At 42.9% G+C, this 16596-nt stretch overlaps 1 protein-coding gene across 1 annotated transcript in view; it reads left to right on the top strand.

The window, feature by feature from the left end:
• Positions 1–3839: 3839 nt before the first annotated feature.
• The window catches only part of SLC7A14 (solute carrier family 7 member 14), a 106460-nt gene continuing 93703 nt past the window's right edge, over positions 3840–16596 (top strand). Inside the window, exon 1 of the mRNA XM_057739400.1 lies at positions 3840–4049. The gene's annotated coding sequence lies outside the window, so the exon portion shown is untranslated. The remainder of the gene's footprint in view (positions 4050–16596) is intronic.

Below are 16596 nucleotides of genomic sequence, written 5' to 3'. Positions count from 1 at the left end.
TTTCCAAAGCTTCATCATTAAGGAGCTTTATTCATGCTGCATGGAGTGGGGGTGGGGAGAGTTGTTATACCTCACTGTAAATTTGGGAGGAATGACAAGAACATGCTCAGGTCAGCATCCCCCTTCTTCCTCTTGGAATTTAGAGACCCAGAGGATAACTACTCATAGATAATTTGTTTATAAATTCCCAGTCCAGTTGGTAGAATCCTAGCAGCAGGTTATTTATTTAATATATCTTTATTGCATGCCTGTGATATATTGGGTTCTGGTTCTGTCTTTTCTTCTTCTTTTCCTGCCCAGAAGCAGCCTCTCCATTTAGAGGGCTCTTGACCAGCCTCTGGCCAGGCTGTCATAGTGTTTTTGGTTTCTCAGCTTCTGAATTCTGCTTAGAGGCAAAAGTCAGGGGCATTGATGAGCTTGGGATCCTTCTAGAAGAAAGCATCAAGTATTCATCATCATGAACCATGAGACAAAAACAGGTAATTGTCTTTAAGGCATCTGGCCAATTTCCTGGTGGCCTAACCATAATCCATCCATGTGGGTCCGTCAAGAAGGATTTTAGAGACTACCCTGCTGATAATGTAGACTTATGGCAAAAGGCCTTAGGCAAGAGGGCACTACCCCTTCCTTGGAAAGTAATAACTTGTGAGTCTAGGCCCCTGCATTTGCTTCTGTCAGTTCTCTACCACTCAACTGAAGTGGCGCCTACGCTCTTTTCTACATTGCTCTATTTTGTTTTCATCATGGTATTGATCTCCACTCTTTTGTTTACTGGATTAGTGTCTGACTCCCTCCACTAGACTGTAAGCTTAAGGAGAGCAGGAACCATTTCTGTGTTGTTCATGGCTATATCTTATGTGTCTAGAATACGCGGAATAAGTGAATCAAAAGTCCCACATTCCAATTGTCGTAAAAAGAAAACTAGCGTGTGTACTTTCAAGATCTAATTAGCAGTCACTCTGCAGTATCATTGCTTAACCCTGGAACTGAGATATGCATCAGTTGTTCCTGCTATGTGTGGCTCTAAATGTTCCACTACATTTTTATCTACCGCATTTCTATTCATTGGTTCATTAATACTCTGTCTACAGCTGGAAAGTGTCTGCAGTGACTCATAAAGGCAGCAGTGAACAGGCAAAAGATAAGAGCTTGTAAGTAAAGGAGTAGGACCCAAGGGAAACCTTATCAAGAAATCGTTGTTAAGGTGTAACTTTCTATTGCAATCTATTCAAGATCTGTCCCCCAAGCTCCTCTTTCTGCCCTGTGCTGGGAAAGGTGACTTGGACATTGAAAACTTGTTTGAAAAAATTATTCAGCGTCCCAGAGCAATGTTTGGTGAAACGGTCCAAATTTTTCTGAAATTTATATTCATCCAAGTAACTGCTCATAAAGGTACCATTTTTGAGGCAATATTAAATTATTGCATTGCTTATTCTTCCATTTTTCATGTTTCCTCATGACAACGTAGAAGTAGGCAGGAGTCAGAAGTAGCATTCTACCTAGGCTGGACAATTTTTTTTTAAATGATACGTACATGAGCATGAGTTGGCACCTTCCGGTCTTCGGGTGTCCCTAAATATAAAGAGGTCCAAACTGACACTTTCTGAAGAACATTAAAAGGAAGTAAATGAGGAAAGTGGACTAGAATCTGCTTACAGGTGGAAGAGCTCCTCAGGAGTTCCTGGCTTGTATGAGGATTTCATTGGGTTTATTGGCAGTGGACTAGAGACTCATATCACCATTCAGGGGCTGATGACTAACCAGAAATTGCTTCTGGATGCTGAATATTTTTTTTTCTTTGAAATAAAACCCATTTTGAATGGGTTTATCTAACCCAAATCAGTTTTACCTGCAAAAGGCAGAAAAGTATAAACCTGCTGTGCTGAAATATAGGCATAAACTTATCTCAGATATTAAATGCTCATAACCACTGTGACTGTGGCTGGTGTTGTTCTAAAAATGAAAAGCCAGGAAAAATGAGGTTTAATCCAGAAATCCATCACAGAAGATAGTGAAAATGAAAATACAGTGCTTGAAACACCACACCCCTTGAATTACATGCACACACACACAGACTTATAGAAAAACACTGACACTTTAGTAGCTGCCCATTCCATGACAAATCCCATCTTCCTATCTCTTCATGCCCATAATGCATCTGGACTAGAATAAATTCAGGGTTTTCTTCAGTCCATAATGTTAATAGCTTGCATTTATACACTCTTTACCTTTCATGGTATGGCTTCTCATACATTATCCCATTTGAACATTACAACCAGTTCATGGAGAAGGCAGACAGACATTCAACTTCCATTGCAAAGCTGAGACTCTGTGAGCTTGAGTGACTTGCCAAAGATCATACAGTAAGTAACGGGCAGAGACTGCATTAAGACTCCAAACTTCTGATTCTTTACCTCTATGCCTTTCCTGCAATGTTTCATAGCTTCTTGGGTATCCCAGGAGATCTGATATACCCTCCAGAACTCTCATAAGCTCAAATTATGGGGATGTCTCAAGACTTCAGACCTGGATGCTGGTCCAGGGCAGTAATAAGCTAGCTACGTGGACTTTCCCAGACTGTCCTGGCACTGATCAGTCATTTTTCTGGGGAGAACCCAGGTCCTGGAACCCACAACCGAAAGGTACATTTTAACCGCTCCATCCTAGGAGAGAAGTGTCAGACAGCCAGTATTCTTCTCAAACAGAAGCCCAGTGAATTTGTTTCCAAGGACAAACAGTTATATCTCATTAGTTCCCATGTATTTTGAGGGCTTGGACCAAAGATGCAAGAATTTATGTAGGTACTTTTCATCTAAATCAGTCTATTCAATGCATGTTAAATAATTCATTCTCTGATGAGGCCAACATGCCTGGGTTTGTACCATCTAGTCCTCATCCTTTTGAGACATAACATAGTTCTCATCTTAACAGAACCAATGGAAAAAATATAAGCTCGTGTATCTCTTGTCCCCACTCAGACCTCATATGTCTAGCCTGAATGCACAGATACCCCCTGCTAAGTTTACAAAAGATACTTCCATTCTACTGGCACAAATCTTAAGCTCCTTGTTTTCTGAAATTTATCTTAACAGAGACAGGGGAAGGACTCACATTTATTGAGTTCTAAATATGTGCCTAGCACTGAGTTAGGCAATGTTAGGAATATTATCATTTTTGAATTCTCATAATAGTTCTGTGAGGGGGTCATTTCACAGATAAGAGAAGAAAGGCTAGCAGAAGTTAGATACCCCCAAGGTCACACAGACCGAAATTCCTGGTCAGCCTTCAAATCTCAAACCCTTGAGCTTTGTACTCATAAAATGCTGAAAATCCAAAGATAAACTTGGTCTGCTTGAGCTCTGGACAAGGAGGAAGGTCTTGGTTTTTTTAGAAGGGGAGGGGAAATCAACTTCTCCCATCCTTTTCAGTAATGCTGAGGGAGGTGGAAGAAATTTAAGGGCTCTGTGAAGAAGTGGGGAAGCCTTCAGCGGGCAGGAAGCAGGTCTGAGTAGCCAGCTTTGTCCAATGCCAAATCCAGCAGAGGTGGAGCTTCTGCCAGAGGCTGTGCACTCCCAACACACCAGTATTGCAGAGTCCTGCCTGGTCCTTTCCCAGGACAGAGAGCTGCCAGGCATCTCTTGCCCTTAAGCCTCATATGGTCTGAGATACTGGAAGTGGCACCGGGAGGCTCAATAGGCCAGGCAGGAGGTGTGTGTGTGTGTGTGTGTGTGTGTGTGTGTGTGTGTGTGTGTGTTGGGGGGGGAGGCGTCTGGTGAGAGGCTTCAGCTCAATAATGTAAGGGGTTGGGCAGCCCACGTGACTCCAGGAAGGCGGAGACAGGCTAGCTGGAGGGAAGACTGACAGGCAGCGGGGAGGGGTGCCGGGTAGAGGGGGGTAATCTGAATAATTGAGGAGCTGTTCGGCAGCAGCGGCTGCATCCTGCCTTCCTTTGCCACCACCACCCCGCATCCCAGTGGAAGAGACAGAGCCGTAAGTGCGGACCGCCAGCCATCAGCCCCGGCAGCCAGTTCATCGCCTCCAGCCCTCCGGTGAGTGCACGTCCCCCTTCGCCGCAGTCTGCCCCCTCCGTGCCTTCTGCATTCCAGCTGGACCCCCACGAGTGGGCTGATTGCCTCTTGTTGAATAAACCAGGGAGCTGGAGCCACCGGGAGGGGGGAAGCAGGAATATGGCGCGGAGGCTGAGGGCGCCCTCCGGGAAGGGGTCTCCTAGAAGCAGGAAGGAGCCGGGTCGGGGTGTCTCCGGCTCTGGCCCGAAATGGGGCCTGGACAGCAACCAGGGTCGGGGGACGCCGGGCTCCCCCTCGCGGGGCTGCCAGGAGGGGCTGGGACCAACGCAGCTCCAGCGCGGCGGGAGATAGAGGCGGAGGAGGGAGCCGCGAGCAGCGCCCGGGCCGCCCGGGCCGCCCGGGTCTCCAGACGCCGGGCCCGTCCTGCGCCCCCACGCCTTGGCACGCACCGGGCTCGCGCAGCTCGCTTCTCGGCTTCAAGAGCCCACCGAGGGGAAGAGACGCTTTTCCGGCCGAAGCCCGAGGGGAGGGCGGGGACAACATTTGCCCTTTTACCTGAGAGCGAACTCTTCAGAGGGACTCTAGCTGAGCCCGGTGACCTGACCAGGCCAGTGCGCTCTCAGGGGCATCTGTCCCCAAAGAGCGGTGACACGCCAGGGGCGGCTAGGAGGACGTGATGGGTGAAGTGTCCAGGGAAGCTCCCTGGCCAGCGGGGGCAGCCCTGGGGAGAGGATTCGCGCCTGCACGTACACCTAGTCAGAGCCTCCTCTCTTCCCCCATCCCAAAGCACATAAATGTCCTACGAATCCAGAGGGCCAGAGTAGGGCAGTGTGGCCTCGCGAGACACAGACCCCAACCTCCATCTGCTCTTGAGTCACCCCCCCCAACACACACACACACGTATTTTGTATTGTGATTGAAAAGTAAGATAGAATTCGCCAAATGACTAGAAGCGAAGTGAAGGAGGGGGAAAGATGAGGGAATGCTGGAACACTAGAGCTCTCGCCTGTTCCTGGCACTCCCCACCCCACTACCTGTGCCAAACTGGGTTCATGGAGGTCTTGAACTGAGAGGCGCAAACGAACCGGCTCTTGGGAGGGATTCTTACCGAAGTGGCGGGGCAGCCACTGGTCAGAGTTGATCAAGAAACAGAATAATAACCCAGCTCCTCGCCCCCCACCCTCTCCGACCGGAGCCCTCTCCAAGACAGAGTCTGAGAGAACGCCAGGTGCAGGACAGCACCGGTCAGGAGCCTGGGCCACAGAGAGGACAGCGGGGAGGGCGCTGTTCGCGGTGCTGAAAGTTCTCCGAGGCGGTGAGATAATAGTGCCGGGGGACGGGCGGCTCACTGCTTGCCAACATTTCTCCAAAGCAGAAACTGCGTTAGAACCACGTAAAGGGAGTCAGGTGGAGCAAGCGACCTAGAGAGACAGGTAAAGGCGCGATGCATTCCCTAGTTCTCTGCCTCCCCCCCCCCCCCCGGACTCCTCTTGGAAGGAAATTTCCCCCACTCCTGGGGAGAGGAGTAAGGAGCGGGTGTCACTCTAGGATCCAGCTTTGCTAATTTCCAATGGGAACGAACGTGGGGCCTCGTTCTGTTTTCTCTGCCTGCGCTGTGAATCTTTCTGTTGCTGAAATGTTCGAAACGCAGTTAGGGTTGCTGTTCTGGTAAACACTTCTGAGGCTTTCAAGAACCAGAGAATTGTGAGGCTGCACAAAGGAAGAGGCTTCATTAATGGAGAGACTGGGCTTTCTATTCCTGGCTAAGGTTTTTTTTCTCTCTCTCTCTTCAGCACCCTTCTCTCCCCATCACACATTATTTACATCCTCTAGATATAGATCTCTAAGCAGCCTTTGTGTTTCTTTGATGAGTCTTTTACATTATGGGCTACATGAAGGAACTAAGCCAAATTCTGGAGGCCAACTTAAGAGAATATTCACTAAAAACCTAATATCTGCTGAATCATATTATCTCATTTAAGCATCACAATAGCTGCTAACCATAAGTGACACAAAGTTAAGAAAACTGAAATTACGTATCTCAAATCTATAGCTTGGATTCAAATTCAAGTCTGCTTAACTCTGAAGTGCAAGCTATCTTCATGCCCTTATTTTGGCATTTGGCTTTGGATAGCTGTTGCTGGAGAATATAGCAAGACTCTGTCAAAGGTAGAGGGCCTGCTTTCTTTTTCACACATGCTACTCTCTCTTCCAACCCTTTCTTCTTTAATCTGTTCACCCACCCACTGTCACTCACTCCCACCACTCCAACTGCTTTTGTGCATGCTGCATGAGATACCACTGTTCACACAACTTGAGCTTCAGAATAACAGAGACACATTAGAGGACTAAAACAGCAGGCTTTCCTGAAAGAACAGCAGGGCTTCAGAGAATCTGGAGAACTAGAGCCCACTTGTGCTTTCATATTTAGAATTTCACTCTTGAGTTATAGGGCTGGAATAACCTTCAAAATTATTAAGCATCCTTGTTTTACAAAAAGGAGAATTGGGGAACTAAAAGTTGGTTATTGGTCTAAGTCACAAGACTGAAAAGTTAGGCTTGGAATCCAGTTAACCTGACTCTAAGGCCAGTGCCCTTTCCACTATCCCCATGGTGCCTCAAATATTATTCCATGCCTTCTTTGATTATCTTTGACAAGAGCATCAGCATGAGTGAACTATATTCAGTAATTATAAACACTTAAAAGGCAAGCAGTCCTCTTACCTACTTTTTCTTCCTGTTCTTTCCCCTCTGGTCTCACTATGCCAGTGTTGTATGACCCAACATAACTGAGATACCTGACCTACCTTCCTCAGTAACTGTTCTCCCTATAGCAACAATTTGCAAATGGGGATGGTGGTGTGGCATTTCTCTGCTTGCCTTTTACGTTGTCTATATTTCCTCTTCTATGGTCTATTCTCAACGAAACAATTTTTCCAAGGTCAATTACCCTTAGCATCTTCCCATTTTCTCAAAGATGCTTAGAAGAGCCCTCAAAAAGATCTATGCAGAAATACATGATCATCATAAGTGCTGACACCTATCAAATGCTAGGCACTATGCTAAGTCCTTTCATAAGTCATTTCATTGAATTTTCATAATTCGGTCAAGTAGATAATTTCATTAGAGATGGTCCTAGAGTTCTAGTCAACTCTAACATATAGCGGACCTGATACGCCATTCATTTTTGTTTGCTTCCCTTTCAGCCCATAGGAAAATCTCACCTGCATTAATTGGATTTTATAGCCCTAGTAAGCATGTTGGCAAGATGAAATTTTTATATTGAATTGGATAGTTCTATTCTGCTCCAATATGTAGAATATAGAAATTCAAATTCAATTCAGATGGCACTGTTACGCCGTTTGATCTCTTAATATTTACCACAACATATTCCTCCCATTTGTCATCCTTTACTTAAAGATCCCTTTATACCTTCCTAGTGCTATTACTGACATTCTGCTTCAAACCCTCTCTAGAAGCAATTAAGTCATAACTCATAATTAAATGCGTAACTTCTACTATACGCTCATTGGGCGATTCTGCAAGGATGCTGTTGCTGGGTTGCTCAGCCCCATGAAGCATGACCTTACACTGTCTAGAACTGCTCTGCCCAACATGATAGTCACTAGCCACATGTAGTTATTTACAGTTTAATTAGTTAAAATTTAAACTTCAAAAATTCAGTTCCTTAATGACACTAGCCATATTTCAAGTGATCAAAAAAACTATATGTGGCTAATGACTGCCTTATTGGACAGAGCAGATGTAGAAAGTTTCCAACATTGCAGAAAGTTCTGTTGGACAATGTTGCTTTGGAAAATGCTAAAATCATCCCCACAGCAACTGAGAACGTGAAATTGGCAATAAGGATTTGGGACTCTACTTTGAAACTTTTGCCAAGAGAGGAGAAAAAACCACTTGTGCCTAGGACATCCCCCAAAGCCCAAAGATGCTCAAGACAATAAGGCTAGCAAGGAGAACATATACCTCACTGAAGGAGCTTGTGACCTCTGGAACTCGCTTCATATAGATTCCATTTTACCATAAAGTAAAATGTTCCATTTTACTGTCTTCCTGGTTTCCTGAATTCCAACTTAGAAATAACCTAACGGTTCTTACTCAGAATTCAAGTTTATATAAACTTGATCTATATATCTATATATATATATATATATGATAACTATATATATATATATATATATGTATCTTAAGATAGATAAATAGAGCTTAACAAAGCCCTAACAAAGGAATGGATGGTAGCTCGTAAATAAATACTCTGCCAGAAAAATAGCTGAGATGTACTCCCACCCTGATACTGGTCGAGCAAGCACGCCTTCCTCAGGTAGTTGTTGCACATGGAATTTTATTACTAAAGGGGAACTTAGGGAGGTTGTCAACTCTGGTCTCCAGCAGACCGTGCTGGCTTTAATGATAAATACCATTCTGGGGGGGACCATGGTTGATTCATTTCATGGGAACTGTTTATCTCTTGGAAGGACCTGGATTTTGGAAGGGAGAAAATATATTACCTCGGAGCTGAAAAGAGTTTAATTTTCACTGTCTTTAGCTTGAGGGATTTAACTGATTTTATATCCCAAGAAATAAATAGAACTGACAATGTAGCTTTGAAACTCATGCTGATAGTATACAGTCATTATAAAGTAATTGAGGAGTGTCCTATGTTAGCATAGAAATGCTGTGGTCACAGATGTTTGCAACTCCTATAGCCTGGCACATGGGTGCTCAATAAATATTTGTTGAATTCAGACCATTGTTCCAGGTCAGTTCATGTCATACACTCATTTAGCCAAGAAATGAGTATTCCCTGTGGCATCTTCCTTTAACAAATAAAACAGGAGACAAACACAGAACATCAAATCTTACCCTGACAACCACCCTCCTAGCCCCTCTGGGGGCATAGGGAGTGATGGCCAAGACAGATTGCTACTGAGAATTGTGTCTTGCTGTCCTCCTCCAGGGAACAAGGGACACATCAGCCCAAGGGTCTTGCATTTCACTATGATGAGGCAGTTTCATAAACTTAATGCTTAAATGGAACTGTAGATAATTTTTCACTTTTACCTTAAAGAGATATTTATTTCCTTGAGAAAGTATTTGATTGGCCTTCATGATTATTGCAGGTAATTACTCTTATTCCTAAATTCAGAGGGAGCTGAGCTTAAAAAGAAAACACATATGTTAATCACAGGAGAGCTGATGGCATCACAATCTGGCAGGTCATAGAATAGTATCCTTTTCCGGGAATAATTGGGCCTCCCTTTAAAAGTTTTAACTGGTGATTACTGACAAAAGTGGAAGAAAAATAGATCATTCTGTTCTAGCAAGTCAATAAGCAAATGCCTGGAATTAACTGATTCTCATTTGCCAAAGGCAAAATATTCCAACCCAATAAATTGTCCAAATGAGCAAGCTGGTTTCCATGACCTGTTATTTTTTAAATTGCTTTTTTGTTTCTTTTTAAAATAATTAGCAAATTAAAAAAACAATTGCAGCCAGGTGTTTGAACATTCTGATGACAAAATGTTTCTCATAATTGTAAAGACTTGATTGTTCATTAGAGAAAGTATTTATACAATATATTATTGTGCCAATATTTTGTAACAATCACATAACCCAACTCTCTTATTTTGCAAACAGAGAAATTGAGGCTGAGAATGGTCACTCAAGTTAATAACAGAGGCAAGACTTGAGTCCTCTCTCTCAATCCACTGTTCTTTGCATCTTTTAACATGGTGAATCTTTTCATTAGTCATGAAAATCTTTTTTTTAATCAATGATTTTAGTCACTAAACTTTTACCAGAGCTGCTAAGAGTAGAAAAGTGAATGTATTTGGATATCAGATTATTTCCCTTGCACCCCCAAGTGAACTATTAGTCAAGGATAATCAGCAGGTAGAAGTTTCATGGGTGGAACTATGAGCCAGAAGAAAAGCACTCAAAACTTCAGAATCTCTGTTGCAAGAATGCGAGCAAGGATTTAACTCCTCTTACCTTCATCACCTTCATCTCTAAACCAAGACATTTAGGTTAAATAGTGTTTCAGGCCCTGCAAGCTACAACATTCTATAGTTCTATGAAATGAGGCCAAAGACTTAAATATGCTGCCTCATTCAGCCCAAATAGTGAAAACTACATGAAGATTCTTAGTTTTACATCATGATTTATTGGAAGCGCTGGCATTTCGTGCTAGTACTTCACACAGTAACAATAAGAAGAACAATGATGTGATCATGACAGCTAATACTTATTGTCACTTACTCTGACCCTAAATGTTGGTAATGTTATTATCTCTTTTTTACAGATGAAAAAACTGGATCCCCAAGTAGTTAAATAACCTGCCCAAATTCATACAGCTAATGTTTGTGCTTTTAAGCACCACGAGACACTGCCTCTTTGAAAACCAGATAACCGATCTCTCAGATGAGGGATAAGCATCATTTTTAGGCCCATTAACACACAAGCCCCTTCTCGGGAATTTTTACTTTACCTACGTTTTCTGACTAGAATAGCAATTGGGAGAGTGAACAGAACTTCAGGTCTCTGGTTCTGAGCTATGTAGGGCTCTGCATTGTCTTTCTGCAAGATGGCTCTTGTCCTTTTGCAAGTTATGTCATTGATCAATTGTTTCAATGGTTCAGTACTGAATGTTGGTGCTTTGCATGATGCTGTTTTTCCCAGAATGTATGAACTGCCTGCACTGCCAGAAATAAATGAATGTCGGTGTAGGATTCAGCACCTTCTAAGGCTACAAATGTCAGCTTACCACATCTTCACTGTTCAGTAGAATTTTCTGGCTTTTGCCTCCAGGTTTTTTACTCAGAGTGATAATCTAGACAGCTTTTAAGGCAGAGAGGGCAAGCTTCCAGAGTGTCATTTCCTGGTGGTCAAAATTAAGACTAAAATTTTCAAAATCATGTGTGAAATTCATTTTCTTCTCATTAACCCTACCTTACCAAATTATTCAAACAGAATACCTCACAGTATCTACCTATCTCACTGTCGATTTTTAATGTGTACTAAATCTGGTCCTCATATCACAAGAAAGGCCAATGAGACAGCACTTGTTAGAACTCCTTGTAAACCACAAAGTCTTTACAAAAGAAAGGAACGAATTTTCCATCCTTTCAGCTCTTCTCAGTCAAAAATAACTCTCAAGTTGCCGATACCAGTCCTGAACCAGAGTTGACAGCAAAATGAACATTTTTAGGGTTAAGAAGATCTTAGATCTAAGCTTACATGTCTAGAAAATGGTACTTAAAATATGGGAGGCCTCCTGATTTCCTCTAAAATCACTGGTTCTCAATCTCAGGTGCTATCCCACTAAAGGGTATGTTTTTTTTTTATTGTTACAGATGCTGGGGGTGGGTACTACTACTGGCTTTGGTGGACTGGGATCAGGAATGCTGAATATCCTACACTAAGCAGCGCAACCCTGCATAATAAAAAAGAATCGCACCTCAAATGCCAACAGCACTCCTCCTCTACAGAGAAACTGTGCAAAGTGAGATGCTGTTCATAATTCCTAATTCCCCAATTGATACAGACAGAGAGAATTTACTTTTGGTATCCTTCCCCAGGTGAAATCCCAGCCATACTCATGTGAAGTCTACAGCAGCTCAGAAGCATTACTGGGATTCCAGTAATTTTATTGAGAAGTAAAACATAAGGTCAGAGATCAATGGTTTTCAAACTGGCCCTCAGACATTTGTATAAGAAGCCCCTTCCAACTTCAGCAGGTGCAAGAAGTCCTGACAGGGTAACATGCCCATATTGCAAGGCCCAGACTAAAGGTTGGCATTTGAGGACTCAAAATCAGGGAATATGATTCTGAAAAACACCACCTTTGCAGTTCGTTGGAGAAACATTGAGTTATGCTCTTGCTTTATGACAAGCATGGATCTAGCTAAGCACTGGCACAATCCCTGCCCTCAAGCCACCAACACTCCAGCAGTCAGACATGTAAACTCCACTAATTATCTGTGCAATGTGATATATGCTATAACATGTTATATGTTATGAGGGAGCCTCCAAAAAGAGGCCAGGGAATGATTCACTTCCATAAAGAAATTACAATTGAACCATACTTTGAATGATATATAATATTTCCTCATGTGGATAAATGAGGAAAGGCTATTGTAGAAACAGGAACAGCATAAGTAAATTCTGAAAGTATGAATGAAAATGACATATGTGTAGACTGATGTGGTTAAGTAAAGACCTGGCTAAGAATGGCGAAAGTCATGCTGGAAACAATCGGAAGAAACTTGAATACGGCTGAGTGGATGTATTTATTCAGCCTGGAGTTTATCCTTTGAACAGGGTTTCTATGAATATTTTGGGAATATCATTGAACTCGGGGCTGGTTCATGGCAGACATCAGAATCATGAAGTCTAATCTCACAGCTAGAAGAAACCTCAGAAATCATCCCAGCCAGCCTTCTCCTTTCCCTATGTTTTACAGTTGAAGTAATTAAAACCCAGAGACGTTAAGTGACTTGCCCAAATTAGTGTCCACCAGCAAATTAGTGGCAGGAGACAGGACAAAGACTAGAGCTTAGTCTATCCTCTTAGGTCATAGCATTTTGTCCTGCTCTATGCTGCCTTCAGGAATATTACTAATCATTGGAGCATAATGCAATGTAACACACAATGTGATTATTAAGTATTTATGAAGCTCCAGGTTTCCCACTGCTCACTGTTAAGATACGGTTCCTTCAGAACAACCAGGTAAAGATCAGATCCTGGGCTGCTTCTACATGAGAGGGTTCTCGTCAGAAACACAGACAAGCAGCATACCCAACACATGGGCATGGCATTCTTCCCCCACCTTCCACACCCTCCCCTGCCTCCTCGTTTCAAACTGCCAGAGATTATAGAGGCACAGCCTGAACAGAAGGCATCTTAATCTCTGGTGTTTCTGTAAATAATATGCTGTTCATGCTTGTGTATAAATGATCACAGCCTCTCTATTTTCTAGATGAGGAAGGCTTCAGAAAGATGAAGCTGCCTGCACACAGAGCATGTCAGAGAGAGGATTTCAGACTCCAGGGCATCCCTCTTTGTAGCAGGGTTAAATTTTTCACCCATCTGCAGACTCCTAATAATTTATCCAGGCTTATGGTCTTAAATTTCACCTCATAGTCAAGTTAGTTTGTGTATATTTGGGTTCTGAGGTTGCTTATTTCCCACTTTCCTTTCTCTGGCCACCTTTCTTCCACCTTTCATCCAATATACATCCAACAGAGATCATCTAAACCAATCCACTCAATTTGCAAGAGATGAAACTCTCTCTCTCTCTGAAAACCAGAGAGGTGAAGCCAGTTGCTCAAGGTTGCACAGCTAAAAGCAGCAGTGTGAATAGACTAGATTCTGACTCCCAGTCCCATGCTTTTCCCTACACACCAAGATGCTGCTTTCCAAGGGTAGGTACCAGAGTTTCTTCCCACTCTCCACACCCCCCCCCCATTCACTGACCAACCCCATAAGGATGGATATAAATGACTGATTGCACTGTGCTCAGATACTCACTCCAGGACCTTGTTTAGAACACCCACAATTTATTATCCTCACCTTGTCCTCACGCATACCATATTAAGAAGCTGGTTATGGAGGACACTTTCTAGTCTAGAGGACATATATGATCAGTGCCATCAAGGTAGAGATCACCACAAAAAACAATGTGCCCAAGGAGAAAGAGGGAAAGGTGCATGGCTCCCATCATTTGATAATGGAGCAAAGCTCATCCCAAATTCACTGTAAATGGCAGATTATTAGATTCATAATCTCAGAGACCAGATAATTGCGTAAATGGATAGATTTAAGCAAGACTGGTAAAAAAAAAAAGTAAGAAAGTTAAAAAAAAAAAAAAGATAACTCCCAAACCACTTCTGCTTCAGGAGCAAGGTATTTTGCCCGAATTGAGAACGATGGTGCATTTCATTTAACGTACACGAGGCTCACAATGATAGGGTTTTTTCTTTTTTAGAACATCAATGAAACACCTTTTCTATTTAAATTCATTCTGAGGAATCATTTAAAGACAAAAACTGGTGGTATTTCCATAAAAATTGTATTGAAAAAAGAACTAGGGAAGAAATCTAAGAACTGGCTTCTTAGGCAGGGCTTCATAGGGTCATGATTGTCTCACAGTCTGACCAGGATCATTAGTGATAGAAACTTGATTTTATCAGTTCTATCAAAAACCTTCTAGCTCTGCAGAATCAAGCCATGCTCCCCAGTTCCCAAGAGGCTAATCTGTTCACTAGAGCCCAATATAGTCACTTGCAACAGAGGATGCCTGTGAACGTTGCCCAGGTCCTTCCCGTCCTGGTGTTAAGATAATAAGAAAGCCAGATGAGTGATCAAAGATGAATTGTGAGCACAACACCAGGATCGCTGGAGTTAGACAGCCTGTCTCATGAAATTTGCCCTCCAGGCTGCAGCAGGGACTAGAGAATTCTTCCAGATCCCACTCAAGAACACCTTTCAGGTTACTGGGCCCTTCAGAAAGACCCTTCAAATGTTGGGCCCTTCAAATAGACGGTCTTGGTTCCCCTTTCCCTAGTGTTAGAGAAACTTTGAAAAATTATTTCAGTAGAAGGCAGAGACTTTAACTAGTCTCTGTGCATCCCTCATCTTCTGTTTGGATGTTATTTCATACATGTTATAACTTCCTAACTCATAGCCTGTCTTACATTAGTTCATGCTAGTCTCTTTCAGGGAGTTTTAGTAGATGCCCCAGTTTAACCACCAGTTATGAATACGCCATCCTAGTGCCTGGGTTATTTCTGTAAGGGGCAAACCTCTTGTACCTTGTGCTGATTCTGTTTATTCCTCTTCAGAGGGTGCCGTGATCTGACCTCACTCTGGGAGCACTGGGTCTGCTTTATCCTTGTCAGTAATCTTCGTGTGTGGACCCTGACATTTGAAACTGTATTCATTAGTCACTTCTCAACACAGAAAACATTCGTGGGATGACTGTGACTCATCCACAAAAATGCCAAAGGAATCAACTCTCAACAGGTTTTTTTTAAAAATCAGACACCACCGTTCCCTCTGACAGAGGTCAACCAACCATTTTAACCATTTTTATTCTCCCGTCGAGCAGACTAGTTATCCTAGTTCCAAGTAGGCACAAACCACAACAGACGGTTTGGGATTCATTTTAAGTTCTTCCCTAGTCACACAGACTTTTGACACACTTTCTATTCCAGCATCAGAACACAGAGGAAGAAGATATCTGAATGAGTATAGACTGTCGTGCCAGAAATAAATTCCTAATATAGACGACTAAAACATGCCACCATAGAACTTCACTGTCAAATTACAAACAAGACTTCTCTGTCTCAATACTGGCTTCCTGACTAGCCTGTGTTCTTCTTTTCTGCCCCCAAGTCTATGCCAAACCACAGTTGTAAATAAATACTATGGTGCCAACACAGTACATTAGGAATCTGGGGAGAACCTGTGAGTTGAGCTTTGTGACGTTATCTCTTTCCTCATGTGATTCCAATATGGCAAGTTACAGAGTGTTCTTCTTAAAGTCCACGATAATTACACAGCTACATCATAATGCTTCTGATAATAGTAACAACAGCTCACATGTACTCCTTTAACCCTGTGTTGTGGCTATTATTATCCCAATTCCACATATGAGAATTATCAAATTTAAATGACTTGCCCAAGGTCTCATAGCCAGACTCAAATGCTGTGCCACCTGACACCAAAATCCTCCCCATCCGTACTAGTCATTCACAATTTAAAACTTCTCAGGTATCTCACATGAGTGCAGGGATGTTAAGAATGACTTTGCAGGTGTACCTTCGTGGTCTTAGCAGAGGATTAGACCCAGAGGCCCAAAGACTTGGTGTGGAACCTTGGGCAAGTCATACTTTTTCTTTTTTTTTTTTTTTTTCCTATTTATTTATTTATTTATTTTATTGGCTGTGTTGGGTCTTTTTTGCTGTGCACGGGCTTTCTCTTTTAGTTGCGGTGAGTGGGGGCTACTCTTCATTGTGGTGCGCAGGCTCCTCATTGCCGTGGCTTCTCTCTTGTTGCAGAGCACGGGCTCTAGGCGCGTGGGCTTCAGTAACTGCAGCACATGGGCTCAATAGTTGTGGCTCATGGGCTCTAAAGCTCAGGCTCAATAGTTGTGGCGCACGGGCTTCGTTGCTCCGCGGCATGTGGGATCTTCCTGGAGCAGGGATCGAACCCATGTCCCCTGCACTGGCAGGCAGATTCTCAACCACTGCACTACCTAGGAAGCCCAAGTCATACTTTTTCTAATTCTCAGTCACTCCATCTAAGAAAGAGAAAAACAGTGGCTCTTTACTCATTTATTCACTTGTTCAACAAATTTACTAAAAACTGAAGCTACCACAGGAAAAAACACAGACTAAGAGCTGTCAATAAAAACAGAAACCCTGGTTCAGACTATTGTTGCTAAAATAAAAACAATACAAAGACCCTATTGCCTAAGGTATGTGGAGGATTGCATTCAGGATTGATTGTTTTGGGTTAGTTTCTTAATCAGCAAAGTGATTTGAAT

Source organism: Hippopotamus amphibius, chromosome 6 (genome assembly GCF_030028045.1).
Source record: "Hippopotamus amphibius kiboko isolate mHipAmp2 chromosome 6, mHipAmp2.hap2, whole genome shotgun sequence".
In the NCBI taxonomy this organism is placed as follows: Eukaryota; Metazoa; Chordata; class Mammalia; order Artiodactyla; family Hippopotamidae; genus Hippopotamus; species Hippopotamus amphibius.
This window is presented reverse-complemented; position numbering and strand designations above follow the sequence as displayed.